General features: G+C 41.6%; 1 long non-coding RNA gene and 1 pseudogene across 2 annotated transcripts in view; one reads left to right on the top strand and one right to left on the bottom strand.

Annotated features, from left to right (window-relative positions):
- The window catches only part of LOC308303313, a 468570-nt gene that overhangs the window by 248520 nt on the left and 203358 nt on the right, over positions 1-16692 (bottom strand). The gene's annotated exons all lie outside the window — the stretch shown is intronic.
- LOC308303832 (methionine-R-sulfoxide reductase B1-A-like) overlaps positions 381-16692 on the top strand; it is a 16568-nt pseudogene continuing 256 nt past the window's right edge. Inside the window, exons 1-3 of the transcript in view lie at positions 381-435; positions 679-821; positions 2016-2148. The product of the transcript in view is annotated as a methionine-R-sulfoxide reductase B1-A-like (transcript). The remainder of the gene's footprint in view (positions 436-678; positions 822-2015; positions 2149-16692) is intronic.

Here is a 16692-nt window from a genome sequence, read left to right as displayed (position 1 = left end):
AAACTGTACTTTTCCCTATGCAACCTTCTAATAAATTCTTCAATCAATCAATCAATCAATCAATCAATCAATCAATCAATCCAGAGCTAACATCCATTCTCCTTTCACATATATACATACATACATACATACATACATACATACATACTGTGTAGTGTGTACATACAATCTCATGGTGGAGGCGGGGCTATGTTGATGACGGAAATCTTAGCAGTGGGCGGGGAATGGATTATGCTGCTGCTGCTCTGTGCTCTCACGTGTGTGGATTCTCCTCCTCGTCCTCGCAGACCATTTGATAGACATGTGAACCTGATCAAACACAAACAAACACTGACAAGAGAGACTGATCAGCGATCACGTCACGACACTAGCTGCACAAAATGTCTTTTTGTCGATTTTTCGGTGGCGAGATCTACAAGGATCATTTTAAAACAGGCGAGTACTCAGATGGTTTGATGATGTAACAGCCATGCACGGGGATAGGATTAATTTATTTCGCTTATTTATATTTAATTAGGTCAGTTAATAGTCTATAGGCCTATATGTTTGTGCTTTTAACTGAAAATAACTTTTAACTGAAAATAACGTTTAACGCGATTTATGCCAGTGAAGGGGGAAAGCCTTGCCCACGCTGTTTCTGTGAGTTTTAATCAGGTATTAACGTCGCTGTATGTCCAGGTATCTATGTGTGTTCCCAGTGTGACCACCCGCTGTTCTCCAGTCGGTCCAAGTATGCCCACTCCTCCCCCTGGCCTGCCTTCACCGACACCATCAGAGAGGACAGTGTCACCAAGCTAATGGAGTCACTCACTGCTTACAAGGTGAGACATCAGTCCCCATAATGCACACACAGGGTAGCTAGCTGATTTAAGTTTGGCAAAAATGGATTTACAGTAGGTGATGCTCACATGCTCACACAGTGTGTGAATGATGTGTGCAGTGCCTTGCTCCAGGGGCGTCAATTGGGTATGGCAGGGGTATGCAGCTGCCATACCCATGTTTACCCATTGTGAAAATAGCCGATCTACATGCTCACAACGCCTCGGAGCATGTAGATCTGCTATTTTCACAATAGAACCGTGTTATATAAAATGTAATGCCTCTTTTCCACGAGGACTCCCATCTTTGCCATACCCTAGCCTTTGCTGAACTGGCGCCACTGCCTTGCTCATGGACACTTCTGCAAAGATGACACTAGGTAGGCCTAAGTATCTTCTAGTGTCATATACCTCACTGTTTCCCAAAACATTGGTCGGGACCGATTTTTGGGTCACAAACACATTTTTTATGGGTCATTTGTTTCCTACATTTAGTTTTTTAATTATAATTTCAAAAAATATTCTAAAAAAAAAAGCTATTTCGTTCATAAATTTAAACTATTGACACATAGGCCTATTTACAAATTAAAGAAAACAACAGCAAACTAAATACAACATTAGAGGCATACGGCAATGGCCAGTGCATATACTTGAATAATTGAACTTACAAGGTACAGTAATTATCATAATACATTGCTCATTGCACTTAACACATGTGATGGGACGTCTGTCACGACTCACACAGTTAACAGTGTACATGTAAATCATTATCCATTAGTACTGATTATTTTCAAAAGGTTTCAAAAATAGTGGAAATGGCAGATCTACAAGCTCACAACGCGTTGCATGCGTTGTGAGCTCGTAGATCGGCTATTTCCACTATGTTCTTTTTGGAGTATAAAGTTGTCAAATATGCCTGTCATTTCTTTATATATTTAGGTTACGTGTCATGTCTGCCATGTGCAACTTCAAAGCCTACAAGCCAAACAGGAATGTAATTGTCAGCTAACTAAATCGTTGCGATTAACTAAATCGTTAATCGCAGTTATTTGAGTGACAATTAATCATCATGTAAGATGTCATTATGGTGACAGCCCTAATTTCTTCAGCTGTGGGAGGAACCTCCTCTGTTGGGATGTGTGCCTTTGTTGCAATACATGATGTTAATTGAATGTATGATCATGTTTATGTCGTCAGGTGCTGTGCGGCAAGTGTGGCAATGGGCTTGGTCATCAGTTTCTAGCCGATGGCCCAGAGGATGGCCTCTCGCGGTTCTGAATATTCAGCCACTCGCTTAAGTTTGTCCCTAATAAAGGTAACCTAATGCAGTGTTTCTCAACCTGTTTTCTGTATGGGCACACTTTTCATGTCCCAAGAATCCATGGGCACACCAACATAATATGGGGGTGTAAATATCGTCACTGTCGGGAAGAAACCTTGTATCTCCAAGTTTCAAATTTGTATGTTTCTTCGCAAAGTAAAGCCCCAGGCACAGTGGTTGAGAAGCACTGACCTAATGTATCTACCATTCAGAATGACCATAGTAATATGTTAATGTGGTGTACTGTAACTATCCCTTGCGCTACTTAGGTTGAGCCGCAGCATATACATCTTGTATAAATGTTGAAGGAAAAGAGTGTTTGGTGAGATTGAACGTAATGTAATTGGGGTTAGCAAATGGTCAGCCAAAGGGTGGGTATGGACAGTGGTGTCAGTTCAGCAAAAGGTAAGGTATGGCAACATGACTGGTGTCTTGCACACGCGCAAAGGCACGCGTGCAAGACACCAGTCATGTTGCCATGTTGGGGGGTGTGGAGGTAAGATGACGGACTGTAAGCCCACCCAGGGAGTCCTGGGCTGTCCCCATCCCGCCTCATGGATATGAAAAGCTCCATACTTGGGAAGCTGGGCGTATGGGGAAGATGGGCTCCTCAGTGGGGATTCCTGTTTACACTTTACAGTGATTTACAAATGTTAGGCACAGTATATTCTCATGCAGTGGCGTCAGTTCAGTAAAAGCTAGGGTATGGCAAAGATGGGAGTCCTCGTGGAAAACAGGCATTACATTTTGGACAACACAGTTCTATTGTGAAAATAGCAGATCTACATGCTCACAACGCCTCGCAGCGCGAGGCGTTGTGAGCATGTAGATCTGCTATTTTCACAATGTCTGAAAAAAAGAAAAACGACTTTTGTCAGTCACAAGTGTGGAGAATATAATTATAATACCTTGTTAAAGTGACCATTATGTTAAATGTTGCATTTGTAGTTATTTTACTGTAATCTAACAACATAATAACCAGCGCAGATAGACAAAGAGACATTCATGGATTTATATTTAAAAGTAACTTTTATTTCCCCCCCTGGACCCAGGGTATGGCAGCTGCACACCCCTGCCATACCCAATTGACGCCACTGTTCTCATGTAGCAGACGTTCAGTCATATCCACCTGCCGATTATGTCCGTGGAAATCTAGATCCATTGAATGGGCAGAGAAAACCAACGATAACAAATGTTATGTCTACTGTTTTGAAAGTCAATCCTGAATACTACCTATATTTTGACCATTTGCTAAATGTAGATGGGACAGTGTTTTTTTCAGGTCTTTCAGTCCGAGTGTATCAAAAAAGCAACTGCGCTAAGGCAGCGGAAGCTTGTGATTGGCTGCGCGGAGGTGGCGAAAGTCAGGTGGACGAAGATACCCCTAAACCTAACCTTAACCATAACCTTATCCTCAGTAAAACTAATGCTGGTGAAATCATAACCTGCCAACACTGGTGAATGCTAACCTGCCGGCACTGGTGAATGCTAACCTGATGAATGTTTACCTGGTCAGACCAACGGGAGGTCGTCTCCACCTTAACCGAGGTGCTTTTTTGATACACTCAGACTGAAAGACCTGCAAAAAAGACTCTCCCAAATGTAGATACTGTGTCACTAGACCTATCAGTAGGTGGAGATAGTCTGGCTATGCTAGGCCAGCTACAGTACATGTTATAGTATTAGATTACCTGTTCTGCATTATTCACACAGAATTAGTAGTTTCCCATAATTTGTAACACATAGTAAATTAATATCTTTCCCTAATTCTCTCTATTCCAGATAAGGGCAACAAGCTGTAACAGGCGAGTTAATGAACCAAACAAAGATGTTTTGTGTCACACCCCAACCCAGTGAACAGCGCCGGTCAGTTGGTGAAGTGGACAGGAGAAAGTTCCCGAGAGGTGCATCCTGTGCACTGATGAATATCTGACCAGCCTAGAAGACGGGTGGGATCATATTTAAATTCAGTATTTTATCATTGCAAATACTATTATTGAAATGGGTACAAGTTTAACATTCAACATTGTGTTTAGGATGAAATGTTTTTAATGTTTATTCATTTAGACAGACATTTTATACCAGGGCAACAAGAACCATTATCAGACACAAACAAATGACAAGCAGAATGAACACAGCTGGAGATGTATTTCTTTGCAAGTACAATTGTATTGGCACACCCCAAACAAAACTCACATTTAAATGTATGCCAGACTCTTACATGAATTGAATGGTTTGTGGTATGAAAATAAAACAATTAAAATAGCAAATGATGTGAAGGAGGTAGCATGTTTAATGCCAAAATTCATACGTGGCATTTTAGAATAAATCATGTATTATTCCAATGCAAATACACAGGTATATTAACAAAATGCCACATCTTACTATCTTTATCTCTCAAGAAATAAAATATTTTCAGTTCATCTTCATGTAAGTGTACAGTACATTTCAGTACCGTACCTACCAATAGATTATTTGCGACCTTAGGTCGCAGATTAGTATGTAAAACGGTCACAGATTGTCCATATGTATGTATACTGTATGTATCTCTGTCACGCCTGACACTGTGGTTCTATGGGTTTGCCGCTCTGACAATACGCTCTGGCTTCACTGTGATGTCACACTAACAGAATCCCTTTTATGCACATATATGGAGTTCCCTGATGTCATCAATAGTGTATCTAACAGGACTTGATGACCATGATGACCCCTGGTACACTACCCATATATGGAGAACCCCTGGTACCCATATATGGAGATCCATGTACTGTATATGGAGATATGCTGTGAGAGCCCAAACATGCTTACTCAGTTATTCGTTACGTGAAAGTCCTATGACATCTGACGTCATACCTTTTTATGCCCATACATGGAGATCCCTGTCAGTAAAACCAGCCACACAGATATGGGCTATCTTGGCCATCTGTCTTGGCCATATATGGATTCTGTTAGTGTGGTATGTGGCCAATGTGGCCTCCATATATGGTTAACTGGTCTAATATACATCACTGACCAGATGGCCAAGAAAGAATTGGCGCGAGGTCGCATGTCGCTCTGAGGCGTCTTACCAGTTAGTATGCTGTTTGATTTTAGTCATATTTATTTAATTAAGATTGGTTTCCTCAAAAACTATTCTTAAAGGCCCAGTCTGCCATTCCAAAACAATGTGATTCTTCCACTCAAGCCTTTCAGCATGAATGTTTATTTTGACCAAAATGTGCATTGCTGTTGTACTGAAGATCTGTGCATCTCAGTTAGGGCTGTCACAATTATTACATAATTGTCTAATCGTGATTATTTGACATTATCGCAATTATTTTGTCATAATCGTCATAATCGTGAATGTTGAAAAATGTCCGAAATAGTGGAAATAGCAGATCTACAAGCTCACAACGCGTCGCATCGTTGTGAGCTTGTAGATCGGCTATTTCCACTATCAAAGTTATTTTTTAAGTAGTAAGTTGTCAAATATGTCAGTAATGTCTTTGTATATTTAGGTTATGTGTCATATCTACCATGTACAACTTCAAAGCCTAAAAGCCAAACAGAAATGTAATTATCAACGACAAAAACACAATTAAATGCGCTTATCGCCAATTATTTGAGTGACAATTAATCGTCATGTAAAATGCCATATCGTGACAGCCCTAATCTCAGTAGGATGAGCCGTGACATGTAGAGAGAAAGTGTCTGCCAGTGAAAAAAAGGAACAGTCTATCTGTTGTTTCCAATTCTATGTTGTTGTAAAACCTTATATGAATGTGGGACTTACAGATTGGGTCTTTTAACCACATGAATCCTAGCTTCCCAATGTTGTAACAGACTTGATAGTAGGAATGGGACGATATGAAAATTTCATATCGCGATTATTGTGACAAAACAAATCGCGATTTACGATATTGCGATAATCAAAATCCATTATCCTGGGGCGGAACTTTTGCCAAAAAATAGCAGATCTACAAGCTCACAACGCGTCAAAGACATTTGATAGAGAGTGAAAAAAGACTGTATCAAGTAGGTATATTATAAGTACCTTTTACCAATTATAGAGGGTTTAAGTGGTACCGGATATGCAGCTTGGCAAATAAAAGGTGAATTGATCCGTCCCATCCCTACTTGATAGTAGAACCTTCGGCACAAAGTGAACATTAGTGAAAATACAACATTCCGCAATTGAAGACCTACAAGTTTAGCTAGTTTCGCTATTTGACATACAATAAAGTATATATGGTTTAAGTGGTTAAATGTCCCCAAAGGTAAACATGGCCATATTAACTATGCAGTGAAAGTTAAGTTCTTCACATTTATTCCAATAGCAATCTAATGCCATAGATACCGGTTGTGCTGTATATCAATCACTTGCTGCTGTATATTTACACTGTTTGTCATGTACTGGGAGTTGGTTTAGTGTGACTTTTCTCATGTATGTAGTACAATAGATTTTCGATTCATTATCGTCTCCGCCAGGCCGAAAGGCATGGCCGAGAGTGTTTTTTTTTTTGTAGTAGTAGTGTAGTTTTGTATAGCTCGGTAAACAATTAGATTGACAAAGAAAACAGATATTTAGTTTCTACCTTAGACTTACTTTGCCACTCCTGATATCAAACAATAAAGGACCAGAAAATCATTTGGCCACTTGAGGCTCAATCATGACTCCTGAATCATATTTAATTATTCCTGCCTCTCTCACACACACACACACACACACACACACACACACACACACACACACACACACACACACACACACACACACACACACACACACACACACACACACACACGAGTGTGCACTCATCTAAGTGAAATTAATTATCCAAAAACAACGCAGTGTATTGTGTGTACAACAATTACAAGCAACCTTAAAAAAGGGGGTAGATGCCGCTCATGACCAGTAGATGGTGCTATCATCCTAGTAGATGAGAGCAGTGTAAGTTTAAACGACATAATCATGTGCATGAAGATATTGTGGTTTTGGTCTCGAGTCAATTGTGAGATCAGCCTGCCATTTGATTTGTGGCATCTTACTGTACAACACAATGTATAATAATACCTTTCTGATGTGGTTCAACGTATTAGTAAACCTGCATGGACTTTATGTCGTTCCTATCATTACTTTGGAAGTAGTATTGTGGTATGGATGGCGGGGATGCATTCTGTGTTTATGTTCAATACAGAGATTACAAACTGCATAGCTTATAGTCTGGATGTTTCAGGAAACTAGCAGGGGGCCCGGTCGGGTCTGTGGCCCAGATGCAAGCGATATTCTTTGGGCTCTGGTGGTTGGCATAGGCCCCGAGGCTAGAGGAGTAGCCCGACCGCCAGGCTTGAGACTGAGAGCTATCATTACCAAGGCCGGTCGGTACACACAAAAAGACACACACACACACACACACACACACAGCGATACTGTACATAAACACACATTGACAAAGAGAGAGACACACACACACACACACACACACACACACTTTATTTTTTATACACAGAAAAACAAAAAAAGGCATGAACACACTTGTTTGTCACATACTGACACACCATTTTGACTCCCATACAAACAAAGACAACCACCAGTCTTCCCACTTTGTAGATCTTGTCGGTTGGCGTCTCTGACACTATGTGGACATTCTACGTCAGAGTGCCGTACACTTAGCCGCTGATAGCCACACAAACATACACAAAAATCGCGCACATTTCGTAGTCTGTACACTGGTTGGTCTCACCACAGACAAGTTAAGTTTGAAGCGTGTTTTCTTTCAAAATATCACTTCTTGTAGTGTGCTATTATGGGAGTTCATCAAAACATTAGCGTAGATGCGGTCGAACTGACTGGAGCAACAATACGAAGGCCCTACCGTAGAGCACTGCTGTACCAAATGTCTTCTCCAGAGTCCATTCACTTCTTCACATTGCCAACTGTATTCCAAATGGCTTTCAACCTCACTTGCCTCACTGTGGCTTAACGGCCTAACCTTGCACTGAGGTCGTAAGAGCTGAGTAAAGTTTCTTTGCTATTGCAGACACAATATCCTCAGCAGTTCGTGCTTCTCTGGAACAAGAGCAAAAGACACACACACACACACACACACACTCACACACACACACACACATTTTCTTTTAAATGACACACTCAAACAGACACACACTGGCAGAAAACACTTGCACATGCACAGACAATGGCGCTATTGTGAGCTGTAGAACCCCTCCGGCGAATTTCTGCGGCCCCATAGCGACACAATTCCGTAAACGATCAAGTGGTAGCAATCAGAATTGTTTTATTCAATCAGATAATTAAAACACACTGTTCTGTATGAGCAGTGACACCATGTTGGCACGGAGGACCGTGCCTCCAACGTTCCGCTATAGCTTTGGCAGTGGTTGGCAGTGGCCACGACAGACTTTTATTGACTTCCAGAAGTGGAACGTGTCCAAAATGTAGACGTCTGTGTACACTGTAATTTCCCTGCCACCTGTGTGACTGACTGACAAGCCAGCCAGCCAGTTAGCTATAGCTGCTGCTGCTGTTCCGCTGTGTGTACTGTGTGTAGTCATCCATTGAATCCAGCTGGGGTCTTTGGTAGAACAATGCTCTCTGTCTCTACATCCCCGTGTCCAGTGAGGCTGGCAAGGTACTCTAGAGGAAGCCCTAAATATTGTTAATAACGTGCTGTTGAAAAGCAGCGTGGTCGGAGAAGGCAAGGATATTGCCATGTATGATGTCAGCCATCCACACATCAATTATAGCCCCATGTTGAGGTCATGGAGGGACCAGACTGGGCCATGTTGTTGACACGACACCTTTTTATGTTTATGTCTTGTTACTTTTTTATTGCACGTTGTTCCTCATTTCTGTCTGTTGTTTTAGTGTTCATAGAAATAGAAAAGACAAACTACAAATGAAAGCCGTAAGTGAACTAATGAGGGAAAACTAATTTGAAAGAAAAAGCAAAAGGAAAACTGAACAAACGCAAATAAAATACTTAATTCTTTACCATTTTTGGTTTGACCACCATTTATGGATCGGCTATCACACACTGTATCCAAATAGGTACTACCAACATACAGTAGGCCTACACTTCTTATAGATCTGATCAAAGAAAGCACGCGCGCGCACGCGCACACACACACACACACACACACACACACACACACACACACACACACACACACACACACACACACACACACACACACACACACATTCAAATGAAGCTAATAGACTTGAATTGACTAGAAATTAATTGCCACTAAACAAACTTTTACATGTTGATTTTGATAATCACGAGTAATAAAAAGGGGGGGGGGGGGGGGGGGGGGGGGATAGCGACCATTCACTTTCTTGCGTCAGGAATTGACTATGCTTGAGAAGTTCAGCCTTACAATGGCCAAATTAAATAAACTTTAACTTAATATAGGGTTATAATAGAGATAATATTTCCAGTGGAAAAGAACAGTAAGAGCATTTAGCCAGTGGCAAGAATTGTTTCAAATTCAAACACACATTTAGTTTGCATGGTACGATAAATTACATTTATTTCAAACCAACGGTGATGTCATGGCTGTATTACCTTCTGACACGGGTGCCAAAACGGGTCGAAAAGTTAGAAAGGGTCCAAGGGCCCTGAGCTAACAGGGGCCCTCAGAAATGCCATGTTTTATAGATTATATGATTTAACATAGTGTAGGACGCTGGGATCCGGTATGTAGCCTATGTTGTAATGGGGCCCAGTATTTCAGGCTGCTCCCCTGGTTTCTAACCTTAATTTGAAAGGTCTGAAATTGTCGCCGGCGGGTGGAAACCTTGTATGTCCATAACCGTTCTTTTTATATTTATCATTTAAAAAATGATTTAGACAAGTGAAAATAGCCGATCTACAAGCACACAACGCCTCGCGGTGCGAGGCGTTGTGTGCTTGTAGATCTGCTATTTTCACTAGTTTTGTACGACACTTTTGTATGATGAACTAGAGCTTTAATTTACCAAAAAACATACGCATTTGAAACTTGGAGATACGAGGTTTCTGCCCGACAGTGACGAAATGATGATGTCACAAGACGATGGATTTCTGAACTTCCCACAGCTCTCCTACGAGACTTGGACCGAGTAGAAAAAAATGTTGCTATTTTATTATGAACATTAGTTAGGACCTATGAAGATGGGTTGAAAAGTGGCAAAGTCCTCCTTTAAGTACAGTTTTGAGGTATTTGTATTTTACTTGAGTATTTCTAGTTTTCAATACTCTACTACAGGGGTCTTCAACAGGGGGGATCTACAAGCTCTACAAGCTCACTGTGAGCTTGTAGATCAGCTATTTTCGGCAAAGAGTTTTTTGTAAAGGGGAAAAAGAGTCAAAGGTCAACTTTATTAAGTATTGACGGTTCAAGTGGTTCAATATCTGTCAAACACAAACTGACATGAATGCAAAATACACATGATGATTGTGCTGTCAAACAATGAAACTATATGGAATCTACAGGTTGTGGGGGTCCCTGCTTCACCGCTCTCTCAACTAAGGGGTCCTTGGCCTGAAAACGTTGAAGACCCCTGCTCTACTACATCTCAGAGGCAAATATTGTACTTTTACTCCACTACAATTAGGCCTATTTGAAAACTTTAGTCACTAGTTACTTTGTATGTAGATATTAATGGTTATACTATAAAACATACATTAATCCACTTTAGCCCCATTTTATACCTACACGCATTTCCAAACCATGCCCCGCCCCCAATTTGCATGAGTCGAATAAGCTCCTCCCCTTCATTTACACACGGTCGTCTGCTTTTTTTACGCGCTGGGAAATCTACCTTAACGCCCTCATTAGCATAATGTATGCAAGCATAATGTATGCGCACCACGCCCACACGCATTTCCAAACCACGCCCCGCCCCCAATTTGCATATGTCGACTAAGCTCCTCCCCTTCATTTACATACGGCCGTCTGCATTTTTTACGCGCTGGGAAACGCCACTTAACAGCCTCATTAGCATAATTTATAGGGACCACGCCCACACGCATTTCCAAACCATGCCCCGCCCCCAATTTGCATGAGTCGAATAAGCTCCTCCCCTTCATTTACATACGGCCGTCTGCATTGTTTACGCGCTGGGAAACACACCTTAACGCCCTCATTAGCATAATGTATGCGTGCATAATGTATGCGAACCACGCCCACACGCATTTCCAAACCACGCCCCGCCCCCAATTTGCATATGTCGACTAAGCTCCTCCCCTTCATTTACATACGGCCGTCTGCATTTTTTACGCGCTGGGAAACGCCACTTAACAGCCTCATTAGCATAATTTATGCGGACCACACCCACACGCATTTCCAAACCATGCCCCGCCCCCAATTTGCATGAGTCGAATAAGCTCCTCCCCTTCATTTACATACGGCCGTCTGCATTGTTTACGCGCTGGGAAACACACCTTAACGCCCTCATTAGCATAATGTATGCGTGCATAATGTATGCGAACCACGCCCACACGCATTTCCAAACCACGCCCCGCCCCCAATTTGCATATGTCAACTAAGCTCCTCCCCTTCATTTACATACGGCCACCTGCATTTTTTACGCGCTGGGAAACGCCACTTAACAGCCTCATTAGCATAATTTATGCGGACCACGCCCACACGCATTTCCAAACCATGCCCCGCCCACAATTTGCATGAGTCGAATAAGCTCCTCCCCTTCATTTACATACGGCCGTCTGCATTGTTTACGCGCTGGGAAACACACCTTAACGCCCTCATTAGCATAATGTATGCGTGCATAATGTATGCGAACCACGCCCACACGCATTTCCAAACCACGCCCCGCCCCCAATTTGCATATGTCAACTAAGCTCCTCCCCTTCATTTACATACGGCCACCTGCATTTTTTACGCGCTGGGAAACCTACCTTAACGCCCTCATTAGCATAATGTATGCGAGCATAATGTATGCGAACCACGCCCACACTCATTTCCAGACCATGCCCCGCCCCCAATTTGCACGAGTCGACTAAGCTCCTCCCCTTCATTTACATACGGTCGTCTGCATTTTTTACGTGCTGGGAAACCTACCTTAACGCCCTCATTAGCATAATGTATGCGAGCATAATGTATGCGAACCACGCCCACACTCATTTCCAGACCATGCCCCGCCCCCAATTTGCACGAGTCGACTAAGCTCCTCCCCTTCATTTACATACGGTCGTCTGCATTTTTTACGCGCTGGGAAACCTACCTTAACGCCCTCATTAGCATAATTTATGCGAGCATAATGTATGCAGATCACACCCCCAACCTCATTTACATGCCACGCACCCAATTTAAATAATTAGACTAATTAGCTCCGCCCCTCGCGTTTGTGTGTAATTAGCAACAAGACGCGCGTCAAATGCATGTTGTGCAGTCTCATTTACATAATTAATGCAGACCCCGCCCCAACCTTATTTGCATAATTAATGCAGCCTCATTTACATAATATGTAAATGAGACGCACGCATCTCATTTACATAATAATGAATGCAGCCTCATTTACATATTAATATGTAAATGAGACGCGTGCAGTCTCATTTACATAATTAATGCAGACCACGCCCCCAATTTGAATAATTAGGCCGTCCCCAGGCCCCGAAAACCGGGCCTGGGGACGGAAGGAAGGAAGGAAGGAAGGAAGGAAGGAAGGAAGGAAGGAAGGAAGGTTGCACGCTATTTAATTATTTATTTATTTGTTTGTTTGTTTGTTTGTTTGTTTGTTTGTTTGTTTGTTTGTTTGTTTGTTTGTTTGTTTGTTTGTTTATTTATTTATTGAAGGAAGGAAGGAAGGAAGGAAGGAAGAAAGATGTACGCTATTTGTTTATATATATTTATTTATTTATTTATTTATTTATTTAGCCGATAGGGGGGGGGGGGGGGGGCGGAGACCCGATTCCGGATAAGCGGTTGAAGATGGATGGATGGATGGATGGATGGAAGGAAACATAGTCGGGAGGGAAATAAATAAATGAATGAATGAATGAATGAATGAATGAATGAATGAATAAATAAATAAATAAATAAATAAATAAATAAATAAATAAATAAATAAATAAATAAATAAATAAATAAATAAATAAATAAATAAATAAATAAATAGTCAGTCTCGACAGGGGCCTCATATAATAATAATAATTAATGAAATAAATAAAGCTCCTTTTAGTTGACCTTGTACCAGTGAGCCCAGCCAGTGCAGGGGGCGGGGCCATAATTAATTAATTATTTATTTAAAGAATCAGTAGCCTACGCAGTCGGGGGAAAGTTAGTTGCCGGGGCCAATGTGTCCTTTCGGCCTGGTGCAGACAGGGAAATAATTAATTAATTAATTAATTAATTAAATAAATACAGCCAAGGAGTGTGTGTGTGTGTGTGTGTGTGTGTGTGTGTGTGTGTGTGTGTGTGTGTGCAACGTTTGGCATGGATAAATAAATAATTAAACCAGTAAGACTCCCTAATATATACTGCGTGGCGATTTGCGTGATTTTAGGGCAAAATCTGTAGGAGTAGTGTCCAGAACGGGTTTCGCCTCATGGTGGCGCTAGAAGAGGAGGAGAGAATCGATGGGTGGAGGGCAAGGACTGTCTGTGCAAAATTTGGCACGGATCGGCCAGCGGTTGCAGAGATAGGTTGCAGAGATATGAGCAGTGCAAAAGTGTGACGGACATACAGACAGCTGGTCGAGGTTTCGATAGTAACTGCGACCTGACGGTCGCAATCATTCATTTGTCAGCCTCGACAGTGGCGGCGCCCAAAACAGCTGATCCACAAGCTCACATATGCAGCCTTGTAGATCGGCTGTTTTTATTGTTTTAATTTTTAAATTGTTTCCCCTGCATAGTGCTTTGTTCTATCCGTCATTCAATGTTATATGAGATACTTCAATGGTTTCCTGTGGAAATAAGCTTAGTCTTTTCTAGGATCTCCTTTTAGTTGACCTTGTACCAGTGAACTGTACTGTCAATGACACTGTATACCTATGACAGTCCTATATCAATAATTAGTTCATTCATGAATGACTTCCCTGTGGAAATAAGCTAACAACATTACTGGGATCTCCTTTTAGTTGGGCTTGTACCAAATCATGTTTATTACGTATCTATCTATCTATCTCTCTATCTTCCTATCAATTAGTCACATGCATTCACATTGCACTGAATGCACGCACGCACAGGTCAGCTCAGCTTAGCAGCTGGCTTTTTTTTTTGTTTTTTTCTCTCAGAGCTCCAGACTCAGACACCGAGGTCTCGGAGGGCACCCAAGCCGGACTGCGTGCTCTGGCTGCGGCCGCGAAGCGGCCGCGGCCCCCCTCAACCCCCTGGAGCCAGGTAGAGTCTGGTGAAATAAAACCTATCAGTAGGTCCCCATCAACAGATGTCGCTCTACCCAAGGAATTCTCCCCCAGTCACTCACCTGACACACCAGGAAGTGCAGTGCACCAGTCTGTTGGAGAAGCAACATGCATGTTGCACTGCTGCTGCAGGTAGGAATCAGTATGTGTGTTCACTAGCAGGGTTAAACTGCCCCACGTTGTTGCTATAGAGTGCTTGTTCAGTAACAGTGTTAAACGGCTCTCTATTGTGACAGGAATCAATCGTTCCCATAGCGTGTTTGTTCAGTAACAGTGTTACAGTGTGATATGAAAGAATCCACACGAGGGCAGTGTTTCCATTCTCAACTCACTGAGATGAAAAGAGGGCTGAACCCAATGCGACACAACAAGTCCTATTATTTAGAAGTCACATCAATGTCAGCATTTTGTTTTTTCCTCCCTTTTTTACATTAGGGGAATGCTGCTTGTGCTGTATATTCATTTAGTTTCATTTAGCAAGTTTCAATCAAATAGCTCTCTCTATATTGTGACAGTAATCATTGCTATAGAGTGTTCAGTAACAGTGTTAAATAGCTCTATATTGTGACAGTAATCATTGCTATAGTGTTTGTTTGGCTCCTGTGTTGAATGATTAAAAATCCGGGGTTTTAAGCAGGGACCCCTTAGCAGAGAGAGATGAAGCAGGGACCCCCACAACCTGTTCATAGATTCCATATAGTTTCATTGTCATCAGTGTCTTTTGGATTCATGTCAATTTGTGTTTTCACATATTTAACCACTTGAGCCGTCAATACTTGATAAACTTGACTTTTCACTAGTCTGTACTTAGTCTGCTCTTTTTCCCCTCTACACCAAACCTCTGTGCTGAAAATAGCCCATCTACAAGCTTGTAGATGGGCTATTTTTGGCTAAAGTTCTCAGAATATGGACACTAGGGAAAAAGTGATTAATATAAAAAAGGAAAGAAAAAAACTCTCTATCACTCAAAGATTTGGAGGACCCCCTGTTGTAACTCTGAGGACCCCCTAGGGGGGAATTCAAAAATAACGGAACAGTGACAGTAATCGTTGCTATAGAGTGTTGGCTCAGTAACAGTGTCACATAGCTCTATATTGTGACAGTAATCGTTGCTATAGAGTGTTTGTTCAGTAACAGTGTTAAATAGCTCTATATTGTGACAGTAATCATTGCTATAGAGTGTTGGCTCAGTAACAGTGTCAAACAGCTCTATATTGTGACTGTTGTGTCGTTTAGGTCACTTGCTCTAATATTTAAATAATTGTCACCTGTTAAAATAATTTCATGGGTCTAAAATAATTCATGGGTCAGTTCATGTATAAAAGAAATGGGGACAGTTTAAAATATTTATACTGTATATTTACTATTTCTATATATTTTACATGTTCTACTTGTATTGAAATAATTCATACATTTAATGCTAAGGTCACTTACAGTATAGGCCTACAGTAATTCTCTTACATTGCTCATTGCACTTAACACATGTGATGGGACGTCTGTCACGACTCACACAATTAACAGTGTACATGTAAATCACTATCCATTAGTACTGATTATTTTCAAAAGGTTTCAAAAATAGTGGAAATGGCAGATCTACAAGCTCACAGCGCGGCACCGAGTGCCGCGCTGCGAGCTTGTAGATCTGCTATTTTTGAAAAATCGTGAAAATGTGTGCAAGAAACCTATGTCAAGGACCCCCAAGATGATATGTTTTTGGCCACGGAACCCCATCTCAAAATATTGAGTTCCAGGGACCCCCCAGAAGCAAAATTTGAGTTAGAAATGTTCGCTTAAAAAATACATATATTCAAAGATTTGCACACATTTTCACAACTTTTCAAAAATAGCAGATCTGTGAGCTTGTATATCTGCTATTTTTCAATAGATAAAGTTATTAGGGCCCCTGCACCTTGGGCCCCAGTAACTCAGTCCCACTTTCCTACCCCTGGTGACGCCCCTGGCTAGAACCAACCGGAAGTCATATCTTTGCCAGGGTGGTGTGTACTGGGCACTTCCATTGAGAAGAGAACAATATTTTGTATCTTTATCTTTATCTTGCCCGGTGGGAACGACCCTTTTTATACTGTATGTTGGTCTGTTTACTGTTGAGTGAGAAAACAACGTTAACATTAAGCTAAACATCTGGGGACCCCCCCAAAATAATCCCGACCCACAGGTTGAGA

The sequence above is a fragment of the Nannobrachium achirus genome (assembly GCF_963921795.1).
Source record: "Nannobrachium achirus genome assembly, chromosome: 18".
NCBI classification, from domain to species: Eukaryota; Metazoa; Chordata; class Actinopteri; order Myctophiformes; family Myctophidae; genus Nannobrachium; species Nannobrachium achirus.
This window is presented reverse-complemented; position numbering and strand designations above follow the sequence as displayed.